Genomic DNA, 16542 nt, shown 5'->3' with positions numbered 1-16542 from the left:
CTTTTCGTATTTTTTTTGCCCTCCCGTTCTCTGTTGATAACACAAGGATGCCATTACATCACACTCACACAAATAAGCTAACAAACATTCCCGAAAGAGAAAAGCTCTCCAAACATATCCTCTCCGATTTTCCACTCTCTTTCTCTGTTGCTCTCTCTCACTCTCGCAAAGTCCTTTCAAGCTTGAGCACATGGTCCACCCGTCATGCTGTGTGTGTGAGTGAGTGTTGTCGATCACTTCACCACACTTGGTACTCCACGCGTTTGTGTGGGTGTTGTGGGAGGAATGCTGGCACCCACCCAATCGCAAACGGTGCACAGTGGGGTATGCAAGTGGCCAACAATTATGAAACCTTTTTTGAAGAACATTTTGTTGAGCACCTTTTGTTCCAAACGAAAACATTATTGCTCGTGTTTTATGTTTATCGTCATTCATATGTATTTTTCTCATCTAGATTTTGTTTGTATTGATAAATAATATAGGACCTCAATAAAGTTTAAGTTGCTGACCCCAAAAAAGTCATTCTTTCCAAAACATTGACAAAATCACATTAACGAGTAATACCCATGATTTTCTTTAGAAAAACGAGCTCTATTTTTAATGCAAAAGATCGAAAATTGGTAACAAAATTTGTCGTTTTTTACAACAAAGCACATCAAATTGTGGGTTTGGGTCTTAGAAGGTTGTTTGGCGTAAACAAGCAAAGGTACGGCCTTCTGAAGTACTACTACTTTAAAATTTATTATATATTTACAAAGTTACAAATTACAGTCCAGACTCGATTATCTTAAGCCTCGATTATCCAAAGTTCGATTAGCTGAAGGTTTGTATGAACTTCGGAAAATCGAATCGCAAAAACATCTTGTTTTTTTCATTTTCTTACTTTAAAATTACAGTCCAAGTTTTAACATAAAATTCGAGACCCCATTTTTGTCAAATGTGAATGGTTGATTGCCTTAAAAATGTCCAAACGCATTTTTCAGTAATTCATAATTCTTAGTTTGGCCGCCATTTTGGATTAAAAAAAGTTAAATCACTTCAGCGTACTTTTGTGGTCATACTTAAACTAACAATAAAAAAAAAGACAACGAAATGAGATTTTTCCAAGGCCTTTGGACAATCGAGTCTGGACTGTAGAGTAGTCTGTTCCATTTTGAGGTCATGTTGAGGAATTTTGGGTACTCACTTCCTCAATGATAGATAATGCTGTTAGGAACAATATTTTCTTAGACAAGAAAAAATAATAAAATACTTTCTCGCACCCCCTCTTTGATTTACTGAAAAAAGTCACTTTTTTGAACAAATTTTCTAAAATCGCTTGGAATCGATACAGAAACTGTTTCAATCAAATGTGGATTTTTTGAAAAACGATAGGTTTTTGTCAAATTGGATCGAAACCCGAGAAAAGTATGACCAAACATGCAAACGATTTAAATTGCAGCGATTTAAACATACAAATAATATTCCTCATGGGCGTAGCTGCAAAATACCACTGTTAACATGAAATTAGATTCCAGATTCGGATTCAGCGACCAAAATTACTATAAGGAAGCATACCCTGACTTTAAGACATATGCTTGCAACGTCGTGTAATTAGTATGTCTTGCTTCTGAATTCTGAGAAATTTTGAAAATTGGCAATTTTTATCTTACTAAAACTCAAATATCGAGGGTCGAAATTGCATATTCTCAGAGGGAAAAATGTACATTTGGGTTTTACTGGAAAAAAGGCTACCCTTATTTAAATGAGCTTTTCTGAAAAAAGTTTCGAAAAAATGCAATGTTTTCGACATAAATCCATCTGGGAAAGACCAAAAACTTCAATTTTGGTTCATTATCGATAGTGCATCTTAATCTATGGACAAAAACCTATCGTTTGAAAAAATACACACCTGATTAAAACAGTTTCTGTAAAAATAAAAATTTAAAACATATTTTTTTGTATGGACTACCACGAGGGAGGGTTGAGATTCCCAAAAATGTGTCCACGTGGTTTGTGGATGGTCCCAATCTACAATTTCACCGAAGACCCCAAATCGATCAGAGAATCCAAATCGAGTAAAAAAAAACTAATGATGAATGACGTAGGGAATGCATAGATAATGTTTCATCCAAATAAAAAAAAAATGAAATCGCAAAAAAAGAAACCCAAAATCGTCAATCAATAGTTTTTTGGCTTTTTTAGAAATGAGAAGATTACGGGGTTACATACATGAAAATTGGCAAATATGTCAGAGGTTGGTTTAGGCACACAAATAAACTTTTTTTTTTAATCTGATTCCAGGGCATTCAAATAAACATTTTCATTTATTAAAAAAAAAACAATTTATAGACATTTGGTTGTATCATTGCCAAAATATAGTCATTTGAAGTTAGCAGTTTCAAAAAAAAAACAGGTGAAACGATATCTCAATACTGCTTTCACTAAATCGGCTCAAAATTTCGGTGAAGAGTCGTTGCTCTTGGTCCCGTGTGCATGACCGAAGGCCGATTTTCAAAAACTTAATTTTGAAAAAATATAAAAATATTATTATGTTATTCATATAAAAAGCGTTAGTTTTTGATTATTGATTTTTTTTAAAAAGCAAAATTTCAAAATCGGGCTTCGTCATGCACACGGGATATATCTTGAGAATCTTCAACCCAAAATTCAGCCAATTTGGTCCATCCCATTTCGAGATTTCGTGGCACCCGTAAATCAACTCGGTTTTTAGAGAAAAACGCTCACAAAGTTTGACAGCTGACTTTGCGCATGGACAGTTTTTGAGCTTCAATCGTCTCTTACTCAGTTTAATTACAAAATATCTTCATGAAACTTTCAGGAGTGATTGAAAATCATGTTTTAAATGGATTCAACAAATTTTCTGCAATATATTTTTTTTATTTTCTACATGTATGTAACCCTTTGAAGGTTTGATTCAACGCAAAATTTGGTTGGTTATATTTAATAAAATGTTTGTTGAATCAAACCTTGCTAAGACTATATTTGATTTGATTATTCTGCGTAAAGTAAGTTCTGTAGGGGAAATTTTCGTATGTTTCGTTTCGTAGGTTAAGCACTTGCTCCTAACTCCATTAAATTTGCTAATTTTCACTATTTAAAAAATTAATTTTGCAAAATTTTTGAAAGAAACTTGCTTGCTCACTTCTTATTGAGCTATTTATCACTCGATTTCAGCTGAAAACGATTTTAATTAGCTTTAATTGAAAGTCAAAGCTCTGACCTGCCAACATTAGAGGCACGCTGGAATTAGATGCTGTTCCCCTAAATAGGTATGTATTTTTAATTTTTCCCAAATCAACATTCACAAGAACCTAAAAGAACTAAGTATTTGAATGCATTGATGCATTTTAGTACGGACCCACTCTGACCATTTTTCCCCAAACCTGTCCACTGTGTCCTTTGAAGAGCGAGAAAATCTAATGGGTTTGCTCCTTTTTTACAAGATTACAACGTTTTTTTTTTTTGTGCAATGTTTTCCCTCTCTCATTTTGTCCCTTTTCTCTCGCTGTCTTTCTCTTTCTCACCCTCCCTCAGATTGGCCAAAAGTTACGTTAGATGGAAAATTTAATCAGAAAATGGAACTTTAAAGACTCCACTAGTAATATGTTACTACATTCGATAAGAAGCGCTGAATTTCCCGAATTTGCATGCTAGAAACCCTGAAATTTAAATTGTCTTGGCCTACCTCGATCCTTACGGCCTACTGTTCCATTTGCTCGAGAACGATTTCGTAATACACACCAAAATCATGGCCATCCAAAAATCCTGTGCGAGATGACGATTTCACGTATCGCGAGTTTGTGGAAAATCCTTGGGAAAATTACAGCCCTTTTTGGCAACGGGAAAAAGCACTCACACAAACGCACTGTTAGATAATTTAATTAGAGATTTTTGCTTGCCCACAAAAAGGCACTCTTTTTGCTGCTACGCAACTTTTTTTTTATTCCAGAAGGAAACTCGATTCACCACTTTGAGCACATTCCTTTATCAGTGAAAATGAACTGAAAAACTATGGTTGAAATTTGCTTACTTTTACGAGTAGAAAATCGCGTTTTTCCGGACACTGGAGGGTGGAAAAACACGCACGCACTTTTCACTAAACTTTGACACACAGAAAAAAAACAAGCAGAGTTTTTCCTCTTGGAATTTTTCTTTCAAACGGCTTCTGCTGCTGCTGCCCACATCAACGGAAAATTCAGCGCGACATTAACGGCGATAAAAAGTTGGAAAATCTGTTTTCCACTCTCGGCAGCAAACTCGTACGCGAACGAACACACACACTTGTCATACACACACTCACTAACGAGTAGTCCAAAGATGAAAGGAAAACTCAAGAAAAAGGAAAAAACGACCACTTTTTGCACGAGCACTGCTGGCTTCGTCTTCTTCTTGGCTTAAAACTCCTTTAAGCTTTGAAGCTTTTCTTTAAAAAAGCTTTTTCTTCTTCTTCTTCCAGTGTGTGTATGTTCTGGTCAACAAATGGACACACAGCTTTTCGGTCGAGAGGGGGAAAAATCGTATTATTCAAGCAAGCAACTGAACCACTCTGCTGTCACCCACTCACTGGCCGGAGAAGATGAGGCTGGAAAAGTTATACGGCAGGCCACACAGGACTCGACCGTGAAAAAAGGGAAAATCGCTCTCACTCTCTCGTCTTCGAAATTGCTCACTGTTTCTCGCAATAGTGTAAACGTTACCAATACTATTGAATGAATTGATAAGCTTGAGGTGGGTGGTGTTGGTGGTTGGCCAAACATGGGCGAAAAGCTACGCTGATGTTGACGGTGTAAGTTCGTCGAGACGAAGTGGTGCAACCAGAGAGCTTTCAAATGAAGGGAGCTTTCGAGCGGTTTGAGCGAAAAGTTTGCGACGGGAAACAAAAAAGGGCCTATTCAAATTTAAATTTGAACCGTTAACAAAACTAAAAACTAAAAACTAAAAACTAAAAACTAAAAACTAAAAACTAAAAACTAAAAACTAAAAACTAAAAACTAAAAACTAAAAACTAAAAACTAAAAACTAAAAACTAAAAACTAAAAACTAAAAACTAAAAACTAAAAACTAAAAACTAAAAACTAAAAACTAAAAACTAAAAACTAAAAACTAAAAACTAAAAACTAAAAACTAAAAACTAAAAACTAAAAACTAAAAACTAAAAACTAAAAACTAAAAACTAAAAACTAAAAACTAAAAACTAAAAACTAAAAACTAAAAACTAAAACTAAAAACTAAAAACTAAAAACTAAAAACTAAAAACTAAAAACTAAAAACTAAAAACTAAAAACTAAAAACTAAAAACTAAAAACTAAAACTAAAAACTAAAAACTAAAAACTAAAAACTAAAAACTAAAAACTAAAAACTAAAAACTAAAAACTAAAAACTAAAAACTAAAAACTAAAAACTAAAAACTAAAAACTAAAAACTAAAAACTAAAAACTAAAAACTAAAAACTAAAAACTAAAAACTAAAAACTAAAAACTAAAAACTAAAAACTAAAAACTAAAAACTAAAAACTAAAAACTAAAAACTAAAAACTAAAAACTAAAAACTAAAAACTAAAAACTAAAAACTAAAAACTAAAAACTAAAAACTAAAAACTAAAAACTAAAAACTAAAAACTAAAAACTAAAAACTAAAAACTAAAAACTAAAAACTAAAAACTAAAAACTAAAAACTAAAAACTAAAAACTAAAAACTAAAAACTAAAAACTAAAAACTAAAAACTAAAAACTAAAAACTAAAAACTAAAAACTAAAAACTAAAACTAAAAACTAAAAACTAAAAACTAAAAACTAAAAACTAAAAACTAAAAACTAAAAACTAAAAACTAAAAACTAAAAACTAAAAACTAAAAACTAAAAACTAAAAACTAAAAACTAAAAACTAAAAACTAAAACTAAAAACTAAAAACTAAAAACTAAAAACTAAAAACTAAAAACTAAAAACTAAAAACTAAAAACTAAAAACTAAAAACTAAAAACTAAAAACTAAAAACTAAAAACTAAAAACTAAAAACTAAAAACTAAAAACTAAAAACTAAAACTAAAAACTAAAAACTAAAAACTAAAAACTAAAAACTAAAAACTAAAAACTAAAACTAAAAACTAAAAACTAAAAACTAAAAACTAAAAACTAAAAACTAAAAACTAAAAACTAAAAACTAAAAACTAAAAACTAAAAACTAAAAACTAAAAACTAAAAACTAAAAACTAAAAACTAAAAACTAAAAACTAAAAACTAAAAACTAAAAACTAAAAACTAAAAACTAAAAACTAAAAACTAAAAACTAAAAACTAAAAACTAAAAACTAAAAACTAAAAACTAAAAACTAAAAACTAAAAACTAAAAACTAAAAACTAAAAACTAAAAACTAAAAACTAAAAACTAAAAACTAAAAACTAAAAACTAAAAACTAAAAACTAAAAACTAAAAACTAAAAACTAAAAACTAAAAACTAAAAACTAAAAACTAAAAACTAAAAACTAAAACTAAAACTAAAAACTAAAAACTAAAAACTAAAACTAAAAACTAAAAACTAAAAACTAAAAACTAAAAACTAAAACTAAAAACTAAAAACTAAAAACTAAAAACTAAAAACTAAAAACTAAAAACTAAAAACTAAAAACTAAAAACTAAAAACTAAAAACTAAAAACTAAAAACTAAAAACTAAAAACTAAAAACTAAAAACTAAAAACTAAAAACTAAAAACTAAAAACTAAAAACTAAAAACTAAAAACTAAAAACTAAAAACTAAAAACTAAAAACTAAAAACTAAAAACTAAAAACTAAAAACTAAAAACTAAAAACTAAAAACTAAAAACTAAAAACTAAAAACTAAAAACTAAAAACTAAAAACTAAAAACTAAAAACTAAAAACTAAAAACTAAAAACTAAAAACTAAAAACTAAAAACTAAAAACTAAAAACTAAAAACTAAAAACTAAAAACTAAAAACTAAAAACTAAAAACTAAAAACTAAAAACTAAAAACTAAAAACTAAAAACTAAAAACTAAAAACTAAAAACTAAAAACTAAAAACTAAAAACTAAAAACTAAAAACTAAAAACTAAAAACTAAAAACTAAAAACTAAAAACTAAAAACTAAAAACTAAAAACTAAAAACTAAAAACTAAAAACTAAAAACTAAAAACTAAAAACTAAAAACTAAAAACTAAAAACTAAAAACTAAAAACTAAAAACTAAAAACTAAAAACTAAAAACTAAAAACTAAAAACTAAAAACTAAAAACTAAAAACTAAAAGAAAAACATGAAAAACATGATTCTGAGTCGATATGTATACGTGAAGGTGGGTCTAGGTCAGGGGTGACCAAAGTATGGCCCGCGGGCCAAACGTGGCCCGCGAGGTGATTTTTTGTGGCCCGCGGACTCATTTTGAATGATCATGTAAATTGGCCCTTTGATCATTTGTATAATGATTTATTTATATTTTTTTAATGAATGTTTATTCAAAACCTTTTTATGCAGTTTTTTTTTTTATTTTTGTTGATCCAAAACTAATGGTTTATCCATATTGTGATCTTTTTTATACGATGCAAATATTATATTATAGTGTAACATATTGTGATCCTTTTTAAAAGATACAAATATTATATTATATTATAATTATATTGTGAGCGAAAATATTTAGTGAAATTCAAGAAAACATGCATCAAACATTTCCGGAAATGATTTATGAAACGTTCAAATATGACTTACTTTGTACTTAGAATCCTTTTTTCCACCTTAGGATTCAAACTCATAAAAGTTGGATAACGAATAACGAAACGAATGCTTAGCTACGATCTGATTCAGGCAGACAAATTATTGTTGAAATCGAAGGAATGAGACTGCTGTCTTTCAAAATGTTCGGCAATGCACCACACATTTTTTTTCGTTAATATTGAATGTGAATTGTTGAAATTCTGTTATATAATTTCAATTTTTACATATTTTTTTGCTTTTATGTTGCGCTTACAAAAACTTTTATAAATATTTGCAGAGGACTAATAGTTGGACAATAATTTTGCAACGATTTTTCATTTTTTACACTTAATTCAATGATAAACACATTTTTAACAGATTTTATGTCACTATTTTCAATAGAATACATGCAATTTCCATAAATACACAAGCACATTCAACTTTTTCCCATTTTTAACAGAACTATTAAAACAATAAAACTGTTAAAAACTGTAATTTTTGGTTTTGTATTATTTTCAAAAAGCAAAAATTTTCAAAATATAACAGAGATTTTAATAATCTTCAACTTATTGATGTAATTTTTAGTCATTTAAATTAAAAAAAACGAAATTTATTTATTTTTTAATAAATTATATTATACATTTGGCCCACAAGCTAATTTGAGTTTCAAATTTGGCCCGGCATCCAAAAACTTTGAGCACCCCTGGTCTAGGTGGTCAAATAAAGAAGTTCATTTTTCGAGTGATTTTATAGCCTTTCCTCAGTAAGGTAAGGAAGGCAAAAAGACAAAAAGACAAAAAGACACAAAGACAAAAAGACAAAAAGACAAAAAGACAAAAAGACAAAAAGACAAAAAGACAAAAAGACAAAAAGACAAAAAGACAAAAAGACAAAAAGACAAAAAGACAAAAAGACAAAAAGACAAAAAGACAAAAAGACAAAAAGACAAAAAGACAAAAAGACAAAAAGACAAAAAGACAAAAAGACAAAAAGACAAAAAGACAAAAAGACAAAAAGACAAAAAGACAAAAAGACAAAAAGACAAAAAGACAAAAAGACAAAAAGACAAAAAGACAAAAAGACAAAAAGACAAAAAGACAAAAAGACAAAAAGACAAAAAGACAAAAAGACAAAAAGACAAAAAGACAAAAAGACAAAAAGACAAAAAGACAAAAAGACAAAAAGACAAAAGACAAAAAGACAAAAAGACAAAAAGACAAAAAGACAAAAAGACAAAAAGACAAAAAGACAAAAAGACAAAAAGACAAAAAGACAAAAAGACAAAAAGACAAAAAGACAAAAAGACAAAAAGACAAAAAGACAAAAAGACAAAAAGACAAAAAGACAAAAAGACAAAAAGACAAAAAGACAAAAAGACAAAAAGACAAAAAGACAAAAAGACAAAAAGACAAAAAGACAAAAAGACAAAAAGACAAAAAGACAAAAAGACAAAAAGACAAAAAGACAAAAAGACAAAAAGACAAAAAGACAAAAAGACAAAAAGACAAAAAGACAAAAAGACAAAAAGACAAAAAGACAAAAAGACAAAAAGACAAAAAGACAAAAAGACAAAAAGACAAAAAGACAAAAAGACAAAAAGACAAAAAGACAAAAAGACAAAAAGACAAAAAGACAAAAAGACAAAAAGACAAAAAGACAAAAAGACAAAAAGACAAAAAGACAAAAAGACAAAAAGACAAAAAGACAAAAAGACAAAAAGACAAAAAGACAAAAAGACAAAAAGACAAAAAGACAAAAAGACAAAAAGACAAAAAGACAAAAAGACAAAAAGACAAAAAGACAAAAAGACAAAAAGACAAAAAGACAAAAAGACAAAAAGACAAAAAGACAAAAAGACAAAAAGACAAAAAGACAAAAAGACAAAAAGACAAAAAGACAAAAAGACAAAAAGACAAAAAGACAAAAAGACAAAAAGACAAAAAGACAAAAGACAAAAAGACAAAAAGACAAAAAGACAAAAAGACAAAAAGACAAAAAGACAAAAAGAAAAAAAGACAAAAAGACAAAAGACAAAAAGACAAAAAGACAAAAAGACAAAAAGACAAAAAGACAAAAAGACAAAAGACAAAAAGACAAAAAGACAAAAAGACAAAAAGACAAAAAGACAAAAAGACAAAAAGACAAAAAGACAAAAAGACAAAAAGACAAAAAGACAAAAAGACAAAAAGACAAAAAGACAAAAAGACAAAAAGACAAAAAGACAAAAAGACAAAAAGACAAAAAGACAAAAAGACAAAAAGACAAAAAGACAAAAAGACAAAAAGACAAAAAGACAAAAAGACAAAAAGACAAAAAGACAAAAAGACAAAAAGACAAAAAGACAAAAAGACAAAAAGACAAAAAGACAAAAAGACAAAAAGACAAAAAGACAAAAAGACAAAAAGACAAAAAGACAAAAAGACAAAAAGACAAAAAGACAAAAAGACAAAAAGACAAAAAGACAAAAAGACAAAAAGACAAAAGACAAAAGACAAAAAGACAAAAAGACAAAAAGACAAAAAGACAAAAAGACAAAAAGACAAAAAGACAAAAAGACAAAAAGACAAAAGACAAAAAGACAAAAAGACAAAAAGACAAAAAGACAAAAAGACAAAAAGACAAAAAGACAAAAAGACAAAAAGACAAAAAGACAAAAAGACAAAAAGACAAAAAGACAAAAAGACAAAAAGACAAAAAGACAAAAAGACAAAAAGACAAAAAGACAAAAAGACAAAAAGACAAAAAGACAAAAAGACAAAAGAGACTAAAAACCCTGTTTGAAATACACAAACACTCACACCACTCTTCAAGTCATCCACGAGCGCACCTTTTCTTGGAAAACTCTCCGTTTAGAACAGCTGACCCAGAAAGTTAAAAATCCTCCCCGAATCTTCGCTAATTTCAAGTGACGTGTAAATTTCGGGCCCCGGCAATTATGATTATTTATTACGGTTCCCGGCTGGGACGAACGGCACTTTTCAGCTCCAAACCCGGGACGGCACCCTGATCCTCCGTGACCTTTTCGGGGTGTGTCTCCACAAAACGGCCTTCACTTTGGCTTCTGTTGTCCGGCAGGTTACCTTTCTCTTTTGCCGAAGGGAGTACGCTATACCTTCTTGGCGTTTTTTTTTTTTTTTGCTGTTCAATACTCTTTGCCAGTACCTTTAATCGAATCATTTCGGTCAGGAGTTTATTCTGCTTTTATTTTACCTTAACTTTTGCACCGTTATCTTTCGATTCAACTCTCAACATCTTAACAAGTGCGGTGTGGTTAACCTTCCTACGGTATTGGGATCCTTTTCGGCCTTTTTGAAAATTAAATTTGCCATAACTTTTGCTATATACATGCTAGAGCCTTGAAATTTTCTGACATTAAATTTATAGTATAAATACACATTTCACAAAACAAATAAATCTTGGACGACCCCTAGGGGAGCGTCCATAACAAAAGTTACTTTAAAGGTATTGGGGTCCTTTTCGACCCCAAACTTTAAAAAATCGCCAAAATCCAGTTTTTGACCGTTTCCGGTTCTTTTGGTCACAAATGAAAGCTTAGAACGTCCCCTTTCCGAAACCGACCTGGAAAACCGGATTTGGTCACTGTGGCCACCGGGAATCGACAACAACCGAAAAAAGGCCTTTTTGAGACCCCAACTTTGACGACCTGTATCTCCGGCAAATTTTAACCAATCAGGATGCTCCAGGTTACATTCGACAGGTATTTACCTGTACTTTGACCACAAATATTAATATCAGAGCCAGGTGACCTACCGGTTCCGGAAATCCGGAATATCCGAAAAGTTCATATTTTCCTGTTTTTCACGAGTCATCCTGACCAATCTGATACCAATACTGTCATGATAGTTGAAATTGATCCATAAAACTTACTAAAAACACAATACACGATTGCCAGAACCACTCTGGAGTGTTAGTGGCCACTTCCGGTAACCTGGAACCGGTTCCCGGGTACCCGATGAACGGCCAATTTGATTTTTTTGTTGAAAACCCATCATGTTGCATATCAAACTTCATGAAATTGAAAGATATGTCCATCTTTGATAATGCCGTTAATCTCTGAGTCATCCTGGCCAATCTGGAACCGGTTACCGGTGGAGCCTTGGGGACACTTCCGGAATATGAGATAAACCCTATCATCCGACATATCAAACTTCATGAAATTGAAAGATATGTCAATCTACGGTCATGCCGTTGTTCGTTGACCCATCCTGGCCAATTTGGAACCGGTTACCGGTGGCCCCTTGGGGACACTTCCGGAATATGGGATAAACCCTATCATCCGACGTATCAAACTTCATGAAATTGAAAGATATGTCTATTTACGGTCATGTCGTTGTTCGCTGACCCATTGTGGCCAATCTGGAACCGGTTACCGGTGGCCCTTTGGGGACACTCCCGGAATATGAGAGAAACCCTATCATCCGACTTATCAAACTTCATGAAATTGAAAGATATGTCCATCTTTGATAATGCCGTTAATCTCTGAGTCATCCTGGCCAATCTGGAACCGGTTACCGGTGGAGCCTTGGGGACACTTCCGGAATATGAGATAAACCCTATCATCCGACATATCAAACTTCATGAAATTGAAAGATATGTCAATCTACGGTCATGCCGTTGTTCGTTGACCCATCCTGGTCAATCTGGAACCAGTTACCGATGGCCTTGGGGACACTTCCGGAATATGAGAGAAACCCTATCATCCGCCATATCAAACTTCATGAAATTGAAAGATATGTTTATTTACGGTCATGCCGTTGTTCGCTGAAACATTGTGGCCAATCTGAAACAGGTTACCGGTGGCCCTTTGGGGACACTCCTGGAATATGATAGAAACCCTATCATCTTACATATCAAACTTCATGAAATTGAAAGATATGTCAATCTACGGTCATGCCGTTGTTCGCTGATCCATTCTGGAACTGGTTCCCTGTGGCCCTTTGGGCACTCCTATGAGAGAAACCCTATTATCCGACATATCAAACTTCATGAAATTGAAATATATTTCAATCTACGGTCATGCCGTTGTTCGCTGACCGTTGGTTGACATATCTATCAATTTTATGAAGTTTGATGCGTCGGATGATAAAGTTTCTCTCATATTCCTGGAATGTCCCCAAGGGGCCACCGGTAACCTGTTTCAGATTGGCCACAATGTTTCAGCGAACAACGGCATGACCGTAAATAAACATGTCTTTCAATTTCATGAAGTTTGATATGGCGGATGATAGGGGTTCTCTCATATTTCGGAAGTGTCCTCAAGGCGCCACCGGTAACCGGTTCCAGATAGGCCAGAAAGGGTCAGCGAACATTGGCATGACCGTAAATTGACATATCTTTCAATTTCATGAAGTTTGATATGTCGGGTGATAGGGTTTCTCTCATATTCCGGAAGTGTCCTCAAGGCGCCACCGGTAACCGGTTCCAGATTGGCCAAGATGGGTCAACGAACAATGGCATGACCGTAGATTGGCATATCTTTCAATTTCATGAAGTTTGATATGTAAGATGATAGGGTTTCTATCATATTCCAGGAGTGTCCCCAAAGGGCCACCGGTAACCTGTTTCAGATTGGCCACAATGGATCAGCGAAAAACGGCATGACCGTAAATAGACGTATCTTTCAATTTCATGAAGTTTGATACGTCGGATGATAGGGTTTCTCTCATATTCCGGAAGTGTCCCCAAGGGGCCATCGGTAACTGGTTCCAGATTGACTAGGATGGGTCAACGAACAACGGCATGACCGTAGATTGACATATCTTTCAATTTCATGAAGTTTGATATGTCGGATGATAGGGTTTATCTCATATTCCGGAAGTGTCCCCAAGGCTCCACCGGTAACCGGTTCCAGATTGGCCAGGATGACTCAGAGATTAACGGCATTATCAAAGATGGACATATCTTTCAATTTCATGAAGTTTGATATGTCGGATGATAGGGTTTCTCTCGTATTCCGGGAGTGTCCCCAAAGGGCCACCGGTAACCGGTTCCAGATTGGCCACAATGGGTCAGCGAACAACGACATGACCGTAAATAGACATATCTTTCAATTTCATGAAGTTTGATACGTCGGATGATAGGGTTTATCTCATATTCCGGAAGTGTCCCCAAGGGGCCACCGGTAACCGGTTCCAAATTGGCCAGGATGGGTCAACGAACAACGGCATGACCGTAGATTGACATATCTTTCAATTTCATGAAGTTTGATATGTCGGATGATAGGGTTTATCTCATATTCCGGAAGTGTCCCCAAGGCTCCACCGGTAAACGGTTCCAGATTGGCCAGGATGACTCAGAGATTAACGGCATTATCAAAGATGGACATATCTTTCAATTTCATGAAGTTTGATATGCAACATGATGGGTTTTCAACAAAAAAATCAAATTGGCCGTTCATCGGGTACCCGGGAACCGGTTCCAGGTTACCCGGAAGTGGCCACTAACACTCCAGAGTGGTTCTGGCAATCGTGTATTGTGTTTTTAGTAAGTTTTATGGATCAATTTCAACTATCATGACAGTATTGGTATCAGATTGGTCAGGATGACTCGTGAAAAACAGGAAAATATGAACTTTTCGGATATTCCGGATTTCCGGAACCGGTAGGTCACCTGGCTCTGATATTAATATTTGTGGTCAAAGTACAGGTAAATATCTGTCAAATGCAACCTGGAGCATCCTGATTGGTTAAAATTTGCCGGAGATACAGGTCGTCAAAGTTGGGGTCTCAAAAGGCCTTTTTCGGTTGTAGTCGATTCCCGGTGGCCACAGTGCCAAATCCGGTTTTCCAGGTCGGTTTCGGAAAGGGGATGTTCTAAGCTTTCATTTGTGACCAAAAGAACCGGAATCGGTCAAAAACTGGATTTTTGGCGATTTTTTAAAGTTTGGGGTCGAAAAGGACCCCAATACCTTATGTGTGATTTTTTTTTAATACCAAGGGAAGGTTAAGACTACGTGAAAGGTTGCAGAACTTGCCCTTTTTTGAAAGTTCTGTGGGTATTCGAACGCGTTGGCCCCGTTTTACAATACAGGTTCTTTTGTTTGAATTTAGCATGATTGCCAGCCTCGATACGATTGGAGCCTGCAAGCTGATTTTCCCAGATATGCAATAAGGAAGTGAGACGAAGAGCTGTGAACTGGCTTCGCTTTGGTGCAGCAGCAAGAAAAAATAAATAATCAGAAGTGAAAGGTTTTCTGATCGACTCTGAAGCCCTACGCTGATCGGTTTGACAAGTTTTGGAGAAAAGAAGGTTTTTGTTCTGGTTTGAACAGATGATAATGAACACAGCTGATTGCTCCACTTAAGTTTACCGTTACTTTAACCGCTGCATATCTTATTACATTTTAAAGGTTTTCTTTTAATTTTGGACAATTAAAATCATCATTATGAAATTCAACTACCAGTTTTCAAAGTTAAAAGCTTGGTGAAGGCAAAGTGCACTTAAAATATAAAAAAGTGGCTAGTATAGTGGTTAAAGAATCTTAAAATAATTCATTTGGTACACCCAACCTGATGATTGCTGCAAAGCGATGTAATCTCAAGGAGATGACATTGAATTGCAACACTACTGCAAATAATGATGAATGAAAAAATGCCCCCTTCAAAGTGGGCTCGAAAAATCAGGGGACCAAAATTTATCTCCGAAAAACTTCAAAATTTCAATTAAAATACAAGTTTAATCAGCTCAAAACCAGTTAAAATACATTTTTCTGCGATTATAATCTGATTTAGGATGTTTAAATTTTGTAAACATATTTTGAATTTTTATGAAATAGCAATGTACAGTGCCCAAAAAAAACAATGGATTGGAAAACAACTGGACGCGTGTAAAATGCATTTTAAAACACTTTTTTTTATCGAAATGTTAAAACATTGGCTTGCAAAATCAATATCAAAATATAATTCTATTTTTTTGCACCTGCACTTTTTCCATAGTTTTTAAGTACACCCAAAACTGGCAGCGCTAGTACGAGAGAATGATGGTCTCGAGTCGAGAGAATAGTGGTACCATCCACGGACGCAGAGAACACAGCTCGAGATGGGCGATAGAACTATTCTCTCGAGGTTCATTTGCAAAAAAAGTTCATCCGTCAAACAAAAAACCAAAAGTGTCGACAACGGGAATCGAACCAGAGACCTTTGACAAACCAAACCAATGACTTAGCTGCCTCGGCCACCACAGCTTGGTGACCATGGAGAAGTCAGAAGTCGATGTATGACACTTGTTGGAGATTTTTTGATTCAACTAACGAATGAACTCATTTGTTATGATGGTGTGAGTTGGTACCATTATTCTATCGATTTTGGCACTGAGCCCTCAATAAATTTTGAGAGAACGATTATCTCGATTCTGAATTTTGGGTGTATGTTTCATGTTAAGCATTCTTTCGCTTTGTAGAATCTTTTGCATAATACTCTTGAACATTTCAAAAAATCTACATCTTAACTGGAAAATTATTCGTAATAACAAGCAGCTCAAACGGTTGAAGTTTAAATAAAAATGCATCAAATTCTGAACTGCTAAACATGAACATGTTGAGAAAATAAAACATCAAGCCAATGGTGACACGACATCACACTAGTGCTGGCTTGAGAAAAACGACGAGTATCACTAGAAAAGGGGTGAACGTTCACTAGAATGGATTTTCTTGCTTCTTAAATTTTCATGAGAGTTTTCCTAGGGCTGAACGCTGGGTGTAGCATAGAGACGTGTAGGTGGGATGTTTAATGTCTCACCAGTGTGTGCTCGATTTTGCTTGAGTAAACTTTTTTATCTCCCTCAATTTATTTAGACATTTTTTATTTAGTTGTCAAAG

At 33.1% G+C, this 16542-nt stretch overlaps 1 protein-coding gene across 2 annotated transcripts in view; it reads right to left on the bottom strand.

Moving 5' to 3' along the window:
* Nucleotides 1-4573, bottom strand: part of LOC6037623 (protein GDAP2 homolog) — a 145264-nt gene extending 140691 nt beyond the window's left edge. For both annotated transcript variants that reach the window (XM_038266447.1, XM_038266448.1), the window contains exon 1: nt 4034-4573. The gene's annotated coding sequence lies outside the window, so the exon portion shown is untranslated. The remainder of the gene's footprint in view (nt 1-4033) is intronic.
* Between the last annotated feature and the right edge of the window lie 11969 nt (nt 4574-16542).

The sequence above is a fragment of the Culex quinquefasciatus genome, chromosome 3, assembly GCF_015732765.1.
Source record: "Culex quinquefasciatus strain JHB chromosome 3, VPISU_Cqui_1.0_pri_paternal, whole genome shotgun sequence".
NCBI classification, from domain to species: Eukaryota; Metazoa; Arthropoda; class Insecta; order Diptera; family Culicidae; genus Culex; species Culex quinquefasciatus.
Note: the sequence above shows the minus strand (reverse complement) of the source record. Positions and strands in the feature narration are given on the sequence as shown.